This window comes from Triticum urartu, chromosome 5A, assembly GCF_056163025.1.
Source record: "Triticum urartu cultivar PI428250 chromosome 5A, HENAU_Tu73, whole genome shotgun sequence".
Classification (NCBI taxonomy): Eukaryota; Viridiplantae; Streptophyta; class Magnoliopsida; order Poales; family Poaceae; genus Triticum; species Triticum urartu.
In genome coordinates this window covers 141,774,931-141,787,420 of record NC_141877.1, presented here as the reverse complement: position 1 = coordinate 141,787,420, position 12,490 = coordinate 141,774,931, and the positions used below count along the sequence as shown (strand labels likewise).

Here is a 12,490-nt window from a genome sequence, read left to right as displayed (position 1 = left end):
TATTTCAGGAGAAGAAATAGCAATCGACCCCACCAAGGTTGAATCGGTCACCAAATGGCAGTCCCCCACCTCAGTCAAGGAGATCCGTAGTTTTCTCGGACTTGCAGGATATTATCAGACATTTATTGAGAATTTCTCCAAGATTCCTAAGCCCATGACGGAGCTGTTGAAGAAAGAAACCAAGTACGTTTGGACCGAGGAATGTGAAGCCAGTTTTCAGGAGCTGAAGAAATGTCTGGTTATAGCCCAGTGCTCATTTTGCCGGACATACACAAGGATTACCAGGTATATTGTGATGATTCTCGTCAAGGACTTGGAGGAGTGCTCATGCAGGAAGGAAAAGTTGTTTCTTATACCTCCAGACAGCTACGACCTCACGAGATGAATTATGCCACACACGATTTGGAGTTAGCAGCCATAGTGCACGCACTCAAGACCTGGAGACATTTCCTTGTTGGAAATAGTCGTGATGTTTACACGGATCATAAGAGCTTGAAGTATATTTTCACGCAGAAGGAGTTGAACCTCAGGCATAGGAGATGGCTTGAGTTGATCAAGGACTATGACATGAGATTGCATTATCACCCAGGGAAGGAAAATGTTGTAGCAGATGCCTTGAGCCGTAAAAGCTATGTGAACACTCTCATAGCTGGAGGATTACCTCAGGAGTTGGCCGACGATCTCAGAGAGCTCCGACTAGAGATAGTACCAAGAGGATATGTCGCCACCCTGGATATACAGTCCACCCTAACCGAAAGAACCCGTGAAGCCCAAAAGACGGAAAAGGAAATTGCAGAAATAAAGGAAAAGATGAGTAACGGAAAGGCTAAAAGTTTTTGTGAAGATGAGCACGGAACTTTATGGTTTGAGGATCGTATTTATGTGCCCAACCTAGAGGTCAGGAAGTTAATTCTTCATGAAGCCCATGATTCATTGTACTCGATTCACCCAGGCAACACCAGGATGTATCTGGATTTGAAGGAAAGTTTCTCGTGGACAGGTATGAAGAAGGATATTGCCGAGTACGTAGCAGTATGCGATGTTTGTCAGGGAGTAAAGGCGGAACATCAGAAGCTAGCAGGGTTACTTCAACCACTGCCGATACCCGAGTGGAAATGGGAAAAACTTGGAATGGATTTTATCATAGGATTACCCAGGACTCGTTCAGGTTATGATTCTATCTGGGTAGTGGTTGATCGCTTGACTAAGGTAGCTCATTTCTTTCCCGTGAAGACCACATATAGCAGCGCTAAGTTAGCCAAGATATACATAACCAGGATCGTATGTCCGCATGGAGTTTCGAGGAGTATCATGTCAGATAGAGGAACGCAATTTACTTCAAAGTTTTGGAATCAATTGCATGAAACTTTGGGTACGAGGCTGGAGTTTAGTACAACTTTTCATCTGTAGACAGATGGACAGACCGAGAGAGTCAATCAGATTCTGGAGGACATGTTGAGAGCCTGTGCGCTAGACTATGGATCTAGCTGGGATGACAATCTGCCACACGCAGAGTTCTCGTACAACAATAGCTATCAGACCAGTCTAAAGATGGCCCCTTTCTAAGCTCTATATGGAAGGAGGTGCAGAACACCATTGTTGTGGGATGGTGTTGGAGATCGAAAAATGTTTGGTCCCGATCTTATCAAAGATTCTGAAGAGAAGGTCAAGATGATTTGAGATAGACTCAAGATAGCTCACTCGAGGTAGAAGAATTATGCTGACAGTAAACGCAAGGAAGTAACATACGAAGTGGGAGGCCGAGCATATGTCCGTGTGTCTCCACTTCGGGGAATCAAGAGGTTCGTTGTAAAAGGAAAGTTAGCACCCCGCTTCATAGGCCCCTACAAAATTTGTGAACACAGAGGAGAAGTTGCATACAAGCTGGAATTGCTGGAAGGATTGTCCGGAGTTCACGATGTCTTTCAATTTTCTCAACTGAAGGAATGACATGCAGAGATGGCCGAAATTCCTTTGAGAGACACAGTGCCCCTAGAGGCCATTCAGCTTGACAGTGATCAAACTAATGAGGAGAAACCGGTCAGAATTCTCGAGACTGCGAACAGAGTTACCCGCATCAAGATCATAAAGTTTTGCAAGGTTCTATGGAGCCACCACTCCGAGGAGGAAGCCATCTAGGAGCGAGAAAAAGATATCCGTCGAGACCACCCGCACCTATTTGCTAGCCAACCCAAATCTCGAGGGCGAGATTCATCTTAAGGTGGGTAGGTTTGTAACATCCCAAAATTTTAATTTGGAATGTTTTACAATTATTAGTTAAGAATATATGCATCTTGCGTGAATTGATTGGCATTTGGAATCTTCAGAGGCATTTGAGTTTTATTTGAATTTAGATTCAACTTGGCATTTGAAAACTTTACTTTAAATATCCCTGACTAATACTTGAGCAAAAGTATGAGAGGAGCTAACATGACACTCCAAAATGTCAGAAGAAATTAATGCCAAAAGTTTTGAATTCAAATTTGAGTTTTATTTGGAATTTTCAAAAAAAAAGTTTGTCTTTTGCCTCTGGAAAAATGTTCATCTTATAGGTTATGTTTTTCTGAGAATTTTGATATATATATATATATATGTCATATGTAAAAGTATTTTAGTTTTCTCTATGTATTTTATTTTCCTCCCTGTCTTATCAAAAAAATAGAAAAACCCCAGTGCACAAGGCGCTAGGCCAGCATGCCAGCCGCCCGAGCAGCGGCCTACCAGTGCGCCAGCCAGCCTGTCCTCGCGCGCCGCACCCGATCCCCCTAGATCTCGGTCGCCCGCTCACTCCCTCCCGTCTCTCTCCTACTGACCTGCTGGCCCCACCCCTTTCTTTCCCCTCGCCCATGCCATGCCGCTCCAGAGCACACCCAAGCGCCGCAGCCGCTCCAATATTCTCGCGAGCCTGATCCGAGCCCGACCCCCCTCCAAGGCGTTGCCCTATATAAAGCCCTCGCTCTCCTACTTCAACTCCCTTAAACCCTGACCCCAAAACCCTACCTACACCACGCCACCTCCATTCGAATCTCGTCACCGCCACCGCCCGTTCCGACGCCGGTGAGCCACTTCCCAGCCTCCCAGCTCCGCCATCCAAACCCCTCTCGATACCATACATTGCTCATATCACCTCGTCGCCCAGGACCTACCGACGGGTCGACCCCGAGCTTGTCCGCCGCCCGCCGGAGCTGCAAAGCACTGGACTCGGCACCGCCACGCCCCCGTCACCTCCATCGTCCCCGAGCGCCACCGACCCCACCCTCGACCTCGCCCCGCTCCGCCGCATCACCCGGACGCCTCCTTCACCTTCCCCAACAACCGGAGCCGCCGCACCGCTGTCGCCCGAGCCGCCACCGTTGTCTCCGTTCGTCGTCGCCGTCCCTGTAAGCCGCACGTTCACTCCACCGTACGAACTAGTTTGAACGTCTTAGATTAGATCCACGAAGGGGTAGGTTTTGTTTTATTAGATCGGTTTATTTCCGGTTTAGTTATGGTTTAGTGTAGACCGGCCAATCGGTTTCCTTTTATTAAACAATACGTGTTTTGGTTAAACTCGCCCGAGCGCTATTTAGTTATAGATCGCACACCTTTCGGCCCAGTAGCACCCGTTAGTTTTTTTAGTTTTATTTTCGTTCTGTTTTAAAAACAGAAAGTTCCAATCTTGTAAAATCTGTTTCTCTTAAGTTATTTAATATTTTTAGTTGATTCTTTTTCCTCTAGTCTACAAATTTCCCGATGTTTCTTTATAAAATAGTTTCGGCCATGTTTTAGTTTTTTAAAAATTGTTTTATATGATTTTTAGTCAGATTAGTATTTCTGCCATAAATTGAGCTAGAATTAATATTTTTAGGCGATTTTTTTGCCACTGCTTTGTTTTGACCATGCCTAGAAGTAGAATTAATTTAGGTATTTATAGATTTTATTAAAATTATTTTTACTCGAAAACAACCCTGTTTTAGTTTATTTCACTTTGTTGTTGTTTTCTGTTGTTTTAATTACCTTAAAAATTTGTTTCCACTTTGGCTATATTTTTTTCAGATTAGTTTCTGTAGTTTTAGATCATGAAGTTTTATTTACATAAAAAGAAAATGTTTTATTTTATTTTCTTACTAGTTTTGTTTTAGGCATAAAATGAGTTTTATAATAACTTTTAATGTAATTCTTTTTGCACAAAGTTTTTATAATGTTTTCCCTTTTGTTAGTTAACAAAGCTTTTTTGGCTCTGTTCAAGAAAAGTTTTGTGGAAGAAAATTATTTTTTGAGTTGTCTTACGTGTAGTAAAAAACCTTACTTTGATTCTATGACTTTGTTGGTTTTATTGTTGGATTTCGTTGTGTGTATGATTTTGTGTTACTTGCTGTTGTAGAAGGAATTTTGTCAAGGTATACTTATTTTTGCTATGTTTGACTCGATAGAATTTCCAGAGTGTGAAGCTTGCTATCACGAGTCACTAGCGTTCGCAGACCATCAGCCAGGCAAGTCATTTGATCATGTTTTACAATACCTATGATTTGTTGCATTAGAATTATTCCTCCCCACCATGCATGTAGTAGGGGAATTTTAAGTTATGTTCTTGAGTAGTATCATGTGGTAGGTTGAACCCAATTCCCCTTGTTACCATTGCCCGGGACGATGTAGTTTATTTTTCTATGCTCGTAGACGGGGTTGGTTGAGAGATTCATAAGGGAGATGTGAGAGTCAAGATGATGACAACCCCATGGCTTCAAGCTCAAGATGAACTTCAAATTCACTACTGGGTGGAGGACGGTTGTCGGGCACCCTGGAGCAACCAGTGGATGGTCGGGATGCTTGGAGAAGCGCCATGACATCTTAGGGAAAGCTTCACCCAGCCATGAAGAGACGGATGGATACCCCTTGACCGGAAGCTTACCTGTGCAGCCGCAAGCCATTATGGGCTCTAGCTTGGTCGACCCTAGGTGTGACTATGGCCGGACAGTGCTACGAGATGTAGAAGAACGGTAGGATTGGATGGGCAACGACAGTGGCCCAGAGGAACTCTATGGAAGACCCTATTTCGTTCGTCCCAGCTTCAAACACCAGGCAGTGTGAGGACATAAAGGAGGGAACGATTCTTGCGGGTAAAGTGTACAAGACTCTGCAAAGTAGAAACCTAATCGATTAGCCGTGTCCCCAGTTACGGACAACTGAGCCTCTAGAATTGGAGCATTTCGGAAATCTCAATACTGAACATAATTAATAAATTGATGGGTTATTAATAATTTCAGGTATGAGACACAGGTTGGTGGAACAATCTCACTAACAACCAACATTTTGTAGTAAATGCATGCAAGCCCTATGCTCTAGGAAAAAATTGGCTTTTTTTCGCAAAAAGATAAAACTTTCAGCCCCACAGCCAAATTGCATATAGTGTTAGCATTATTATTGTTGTTCTCTCTATGACTTGCCGGCATATTCAAAATGTTGACCTACACGGCTGCAACGGCTACATACTTCATCAGTGAAGAATATGACATCAAATTCATCAGATCAATTTTATCAAGCAATAGCGTAGATATAGTAGTATGAGGACGTGAGAAATGAATATTCATTTCTTCGTGATTAGCTTGTGTCCTTTCAAGCATATCCAGGTCTCCCGCAAATTCTTTAGACGTTTGAGTTCGTCTGGAGACCTGACCCTGCATAAGAGATTAGTTCTTTTTCTTCACCACCCACATTTATAGGGGTGGCAAAGAGTTCATCATTCTGCGAGCTCCATGAGAAAAAGGTGGCATAGAGGCCAATCCACTTCGTTTCACATAAGAGGGGTTAGAGTAAGCATATGAATAAGCAGAGAAATTCTTTGAGGACTAATGAACATAATGATTTGAAGAATAAGGCGCACATTCATAGCCCTTAGATCTTCCCTGCGAAACAGAAGTGTTAGGGTGATGATGTTCATATGAGGATCTGGATCCATATGAGGAATTTGATCCACGTGAGGAATTTGGTCCATGTGAGGACTTGGATTCATATGAAGACTTTGGTCCATATAAAGAATTTGATCTGGGGTTCCTATTCTTCACAGGTGGTGTCATGATGACATTCATGTGAAGACTTTCAAGGCAACTTTTGGGAACCCAGATTTTCTTCATAGGGGGACCATTCCTGCAGTTAGTGCCAACATATCTAGCAAATACTTCACCATTCTGATTTTTAAACAGTTTATAGTTGGAGTCAAATGACTCATCAGAAGAATATGAAGATTCACATGTAAAGCCAGATAAAGTAGATGGATCTACTGGAGGTCCCCTTGCAGCAACCCATGAGATTTTGCGATACTGCTCAGGTTTCTAGTAGGTCCCATCAGCATTGAGTTTCCTCTCATAGGCAATGCCCTCTTTCCTAGGGTTCTTGTTGAGGATCTTCTTTCTAAGCACATCACAAAGAGCCCGATGCCCTTTGAGGCTTTTTTACATGCCTGCCACATACAATTCCTTCAGCCCTGCATTGTTAGTGATACTAGTAGCATCCTCAGATGAGGAATTTGCGATAGCAGAGACAGTTGAAGAATTTGCAGCAATAGAAGCTGTAAGTTCATCTAGTGCCCCTTAGTGATTTTGGTGTATTGAAGACTTATAGGTAAAGGGACTAATGTGTTTATGAGTGTACATAGGTCTATAAGTCTTTGAGGAGTTTGATATTTATAGAGAAAGTCAACCCCTAAAAATGAATGTCTTCAACTGAAGACTTTGGCTTTCTGAAGACTTTGAAAGTGAAGAAATTAGTGTGATCCTGAAGACTTGATATTCATGCGAGGATTATGAAGCGTGAAGACTTTTGTTTTAGTTTCATTTTTCTCTTTCTCGAGTCATAGGAAACACCGTAAGGTTAAAGGGGGTCGAGGTAAAACTAAGGAAAAGTTTCCAAGTGATGCTCATTTCAAAATCCTATACCTACCCAATCCTTTCGAGTGAAGCCATTGGAAATCTCATACAGTCCAGTCAACTTCTTGAGTGACAGAGACGAGGATCTTCTGTTCTCTGAGGAATTTGTTCTGACTAAGGATTTAGGAATTCGCCGGTGTGGATTGCCTACAAGTGAGGAACATGATAGCCCTGAGGAAATTGATAGCCAAATTTTCGACCGTTGCTGTGCTACGGGCCAGGTGTCCCAAAATATCTACCCACCTAAAAGTATTATCATTGAAGGGCATTTATGTCTTATCATGTCGGGCTACTCCCTAGGCTATAAATAGCTGCCCCCTACAAACACTAGCTAGTTGGCTGCTCTGAAAGAAACTGACACTTGTCATTGAGAGCATCCCATCCTCCGAGGACTTTGAGCGAAAATCATCAAGTGAGGAAAACCCAAACCCAAACAGCTACAAACCCAAAGTGATTGAGCATCACTGAAGAGATTGTTCCTATGTGGAACCAACACTTGTTACCTTTGAGGACCGTGCATCCTCTAGACGGTTAGGCGTCATGTCTAAAGCATCCAAGAGGAAATTGTGGATCACCGAGTGACCAAGTCTGTGAAGGTTTGGAAGTCACCTGAAGACTTACCATGAGTGATTCGGCGAGGTCTATGTGACCTTAGCTCAAGGAGAATACGGTGAGGAATGTGTGTCTGGGACTGTGTGTCCTCAGGTTTTAAAACCTAGCCGCTCAAACCAGACGTATGACTGTCACAGCAGTTGGAACTGGTCTACCAAATCATTGTCTTCACCAAGCTAATTGGTTCTATCTCCTCAATCCTTTCATTTCCTCATTTTTGTGTACAAGTACTTGATCGTTACTGTTTGAAGACTCTAACTGAAGACTTTCTCAATTTCCTCAATCCTAATTTTTCAGTCACTTTGTCTTCAGCCTGCTTATCCCGTGTTTACGCTACTTGTACTCTATGCTTGTTTTCATTTCATCATGATGACTGTGCTACTACTCTCTTATGCTTGCACCTGAGTACTTATTCCATTGGTAAGTAGTTCATTTCTTAGGAACTTCCTCACCCTGAAATTCCTTAGTGATGAATTTGTAAAAATCGCCTATTCACCCCCTCTAGTCGATATAACGCACTTTCAATTGGTATCAGAGCAAGGTACTCCCTTGTTCTGTGTGATTTTGGTTTAACCGCCTGGAGTTTTAGTTATGTCGACCGCAGGAATGAAGAAAGTGGCATGCCCCATCTTTGATGGTCATGATTACCCTAAGTGGAAGGCCATGATGAAGAAGCGTCTCATGGCGATGGACAATGAGTTGTGGACCGTCACTGAGATTGGTGTTACTGATCATTGCAAGATTGCGGAGGCTGATGATATTCGCAAGTACACTCGACTTGACATCATAGCGAAGGATGTCATCCGCTCCTGCATATCCCGAACCTAGTTCAGGAACATTAAGCATCTCTGCCATTCGAAGCTTATCTGGGACCGAATCTCTTATGACTATGAAGGCCATTGAACTTGTCATGAACCCTGGTTGGAGGAATTCAAGGAATCGCTCAAAATGATGACTTTCGATCCAGAATCATCATCCTCTGCACCATGCCTTATGGCAAAAGGTGCCAAGGTAACCGAATGCTTCCTATCTGAGTCTAGTGATGATGAATCTGCTGATGAATTTGGACCCAGCTATACCAAACCTGCTTCCCTTGCCACTAAAAAACAAAGAGCTTTGGAAAAACTTCAAAACTTGCTAGATGAAAGCGATGATATGCTGGGTGAAGAAATGGATCGAACTCAAACTCTGACTGATAATCTTCAGAGACTTCAGCGTAAGTTTGACAACCTTCGAGTCATCATAACACTCTCTTATCTAATCATGAGAAACTTTCTTATGAATTTCTTCAAAAAAGCAAGATCTTGAGCAGCTAAGGGTGAGTTATGAAGATCTTCAGAAGGAACGTGATTCATTGCTTGCTCAACAGATCAATTCCTCTAAGGTTGAATTCATTCCACCATGTTTGAAATGCATTGAATGTGAATCTGCTAATTCTTCACCTGAAAGTTCAAATGCTTCTATTGCTCAAAATTCTTCAACTGTCTCTGCTATTACAAATTCCTCATCTGAGGATACACCAGTATCACTGATAATGCAGGGCTGAAGGAATTGTATGTAACAGGCATGTACAAAAGCCTCAAAGGGCATCAGGCTCTTTGTGATGTGCTTAAAAAGCAGATCCTCAATAGGAACCCTAGGAAAGAGGGTATTGCTTTTGAGAGGAAACTCAATGTTGATGGGACCTACTGGAAACCTGAGCAGTATCCCAAAACCTCATGGGTTGCTGCAAAGGGATCTCCCATAGATCCATCCACTTTATCTGGCTTTACATGTGAATCTTCATATTCTTCTGATGAGTCATTTGACTCCAACTATAAACTGTTCAAAAATCAGAATGGTGAAGTATTTTCTAGATATGATGGAACTAACTGCAGGAATGGCCCCCCTATGAAGAAAATCTTGGTTCCCAAAAGGTGCCTTGAAAGTCTTCAGGTGAATGTCATCATGACACCACCTGTGAAGAATAGGAACCCCAGATCAAATTCTTCATATGCACCAAAGTCTTCATATGGATCCAAGTCCTCATATGGACCAAATTCCTCACACGGACCAAATTCTTCATATGGATCCAGATCCTCATATGAACATCATCGTGTTAACACTTCTGTTTTGCAGGGAAAGCCTAAGGGCTATCAATATGTGCATTATTCTTGAAATCATTATGTTCATAAGTCCTTGAAGAATTTCTCTGCTTATTCATATGCTTACTCTAACCCCTCTTATGTGAAACGAAGTGGATTGGCTTCTATGCCACCTTTCTCTTATGGAGTTCACAGATTGATGAACTCTTTGCCACCCCTCCAGATGTTGGTGGTAAAGAAAAAGAACTAACCTCTTATGTAGGGTCAGGTCTCCAGATGAACTTCAACATCTGAAGAATTTGCTGGAGACCTGAATTCGCTTGAAAGGATGCAAACTAATCATGAAGAAATGAATTTTCATTTCTCACGTCCTCATACTGCTATATCTGTTCTATTTCTTGATGAAATTGATCAGATGAATTTGATGTCATATTCTTCACTGATGAAGTATATGAGTTCGTAAGATGCACTAATTCATCTGCAGGATGATCAACCCAAAGCCACTGAGTGGGTCCTCGACAGTGGATGTAGAAATCACATGACCGGTGACAAGAACCTATTGATGGACACTTCTTTATCTCCATCGCATCTGAAGCATATCACCTATGCTGACAAAGGCAAAAGCAAGGTATTGGGTCTAGGTAGGGTTGCGATCTCAAAGGATTGACACATGGACAAAGTCATGCTTGTCGGGTCCTTACGGTTTAATCTCATGTCTATCTCAATGCTTTGTGATCTTGATATGGTTGTTGTCTTTGGCATGTATCATTGTGTTGTGATCATGGAAACTAACAATTCCAAAGTCTCCGAAGGCTTTAGGATAGGAGACTTGTATATTGTTGATTTGTCTACAGGACCACAGCCTGCCACATGTCTACTTGCAAAATCTTCAGAAGGCTGGCTATGGCATCGACGACATGCATGCTGGCATCAGGAACTTGCACATGCTCGTGAAGAAGAAGCATGTCATTGGCATCTAGGGCGTCAAATTCCACAATGATCACCTGTGTGGAGCTTGTGAAGCTGGAAAGATCACCAAGGCCAAGCATCCCTCAAAGACTATCATGACCACCACTTGTCCATTTGAATTGCTTCACATGGATCTCTTTGGCCTTGCTCATTATGCCACATTCACTAATGTTGCATCTTTATATGGCTTTGTTATTTTTGATGACTATTCTCGTTACACATGGGTGCATATCATCACTTACAAAACTGAAGTGCAGGAAGTCTTCAAACGTATTTCCTCGAGGTCTTCAACAAACTTCGATGTGAAGATCAAGCACATTAGAAGTGACAATGGGACCGAGTTCAAGAATACTGGTCTTGATGACTATCTTGATGAACTTGGTATTACTCACGAGTTATATGCTCCTTACACTCCTCAGGAGAATGGCGTCGTGGAGCACAAGAACAGGACTCTTGTTGAGATGGTTCGCACTATGCTTGACGAATACGAGATACCTCCTTCTTCTGGCCTGAGGCAATTGATACTGCGTGGCACATCATCAACAGGGTATATCTTCACAAATTCTTCAAAAAGATCTCATATGAACTTCTCACTGGCAAGAAACCCAATGTAAGTTATTTCAAAGTCTTCGGTGCTAAATGTTGGATTGGAGATCCTCATCACAATTCTAAATTTGCACTGAAAGCACATGAAGGTGTTATTCTTGGTTACCGAAAGGAATCGCACACCTAAGAAGTCTTCAACACCTATCACCACAAGGTTGTTGAAACTATAGATGTACGGTTCGATGAAACTAACGGCTCGCAAAGAGAGCACCTACCTCCTGTGCTAGATGAAATGTCTCCTGAGGAATCCATTAAGTTCAAGTCTAGTGAGGATGTCATTCCTACCAAAGAATCTGCTGAAGAAGTCATTCTAGAACGTGAAGAACTTCATGCTGATGCACCTGAGAAAAATGGCTCTGAACAAAATGTTGAGCCCAGTCAACATCGTCAACCTGCTCATCCTCGCATCGCAAATGAAGTGTAGATTGAGAGAATCGTCAACAACATCAAAGCACCATGTCCTCTCACACGCTCAAAGGCTTCACATTTGTCTAACTTTTATGGGCATTTTGCTTTTGTCTCTATCATAGAGCCCACCAAAGTAGAGGAGGCATTTCTGGAGCCCGAGTGGATTAAAGAGATGCAAGAGGAACTTCATCAATTCGAGCTCAACAATATCTGGGAACTTGTCAAGTGACCAGACCCACGCAAGCACAATATCATCAGCACCAAATGGATCTAGCACAACAAGCAAGATGAAAATGGCCTTGTAGTGAGGAATATCAAATGTCTATGATGGGAGAATTGAAATTCTTCTTACGTCTTCAAATTCGTCAACAGCGCGACAACATCTTCATATCTCAAGAGAAATACCTCAAGGATGTGTCAAGGAAATTGGGTATGCAAGATTGCAAAGGCGTCAAAATTCCTATGCCCACAAATGGCCATCTATGCACAAATGAAAATGGTATTGACTTCGACCAAAAGGTATACCGCTCCATGATTGGCTCTTTATTGTATCTGTGTGCATCTATGCCAGATATTATGCTTAGTGTTTGCATGTGTGCCTGTTTTCAAGCTACACCGAAGGAATCACACCATAAGGCCGTGAAGCATATTCTTCAATATCTAGCTCACACTCCAACACTTGGATTATGGTATCCCAAGGGCTCGGCTTTTGATCTCATTGGATATTCTGACTCTGACTATGCTGGTGATCGTGTGGACCGCAAATCAACATCAGGCATATTCCATTTCCTTGGACGATCCTTGGTATGTTGGTCCTCGAAGAAGAAGAACTGCGTATCACTCTCTACTGTTGAAGCTGAGTACATTGCTGCTGCTTCATGCTATGCTCAATTGCTATGGATGAAGCAA

General features: G+C 42.5%; 1 pseudogene; it reads left to right on the top strand.

The window, feature by feature from the left end:
* The first annotated feature begins 8,120 nt into the window (after window positions 1–8,120).
* LOC125506852 (uncharacterized) lies at window positions 8,121–9,848 on the top strand (annotated as a pseudogene).
* The last annotated feature ends 2,642 nt before the right edge of the window (window positions 9,849–12,490 follow it).